Source organism: Tupaia chinensis, unplaced genomic scaffold (genome assembly GCF_000334495.1).
Source record: "Tupaia chinensis unplaced genomic scaffold, TupChi_1.0 Scaffold000252_1, whole genome shotgun sequence".
NCBI lineage: Eukaryota > Metazoa > Chordata > Mammalia > Scandentia > Tupaiidae > Tupaia > Tupaia belangeri.
Window position 1 is genome coordinate 2,821,506 of NW_006159732.1, and position 1,310 is coordinate 2,822,815.

Sequence of the window (1,310 nt, forward strand, 5' to 3'; positions counted from 1 at the left end):
TGAAAGTAAGAAGGCATTGGAATAAAAGAGAATGGACTTCCCTGGTAAGCCTTATCAGTATCAAAATATAAAAGTGAGGATGAGATCAGTATTTGGTCTCATCAAGATGAAAAATCTGCCTGAATCAGAACTGAGGGAGTAGATCTACCAATGCAGAGAAGTCAGGTATGGCTGAGGGGTGAGGCTGGGTTTGCAGGGCCCTGAGAGCCCAAGAAGCATTGGAGCTGATGCAAGAAATCCAACATATTCAAAGACATGCCTTCAAATATGGTTAGGGAATCAAGGCATTTTCATTTCCTACTCTTTAAATAAAATGGACATTCCTTGTTGACTCAGGTTTATAATAAATAAAAAAAGAAATTGACTGGCTTAGAGGTTTTAAAACATTCCAGACTTTGTTTATACAGGGAAGGATTTTTCAAAGGTCAAACTTCTACTGCTGTAATCACCTTTATATATCTATGTTCAGTATTATTCTAGTTTCATAAACAAGCTTAAAATAGGAGTTGATACCATAACATTTTTTTTTTCTTTTTGGTTTTTGCCATAGGGTGTGTGTGCTCAGTGGAAAAAGACAGAGAAAGGGAAAATAAGAAATCACCCCCCAGGAAGGATGGCCAAGTCATAGTCCCTTCTCCTCTTGGGATTTTGGGTATACATGCACATATGCCTGACATGATTTTTAAGCCACTGGGTCCAGAGCTTGAACCATGGTCAACCATATGGGAGTCCAGTACTTTAGCATTGGCTCCAATACAATAAGATTTTAAAATGGGGATGAGCTTCACACTTTTGTATATCTATAGCCAAGTTTTTTTGTTTTGTTTTGTTTCTCAAGCAAGGGTAGTACTTTGGGGAAACTTTTCATTCTATGAAATAGGTTTAAACACTTCACAGGGATGGTTCCAACTAGTTTTTTATAGAGAGTCAAGAATAAAACTGTCTAAGTATATGCATCTACTGAAAACTTGCTTACAAATGTGAAGTGAAAATAGCTTACCATGAAAAAGTAATATTTCATTATTGGATTAAATATATGTTTATAATACATAAGAAAGATATATGGCATATATAGCCATGGTTTTCTTCAGGGACAGAATTGCACATGAATTTAGTTTTCTTATGCTCAAGAAACTAAATTTTATATTTTATATTTTCAAGTGTTTCCAGAAATATTATTCCTTGAGTGATTTTTTTTAAAGTTAATATCTAAAGGAATCAGAATTTGGATACATATGAGGTGCTAAAAAATGTGTTTTTTTTTTTTTTTTTTTTTAGGGGTTTTTTCTATAGGGCATTTCGGTTGCCCC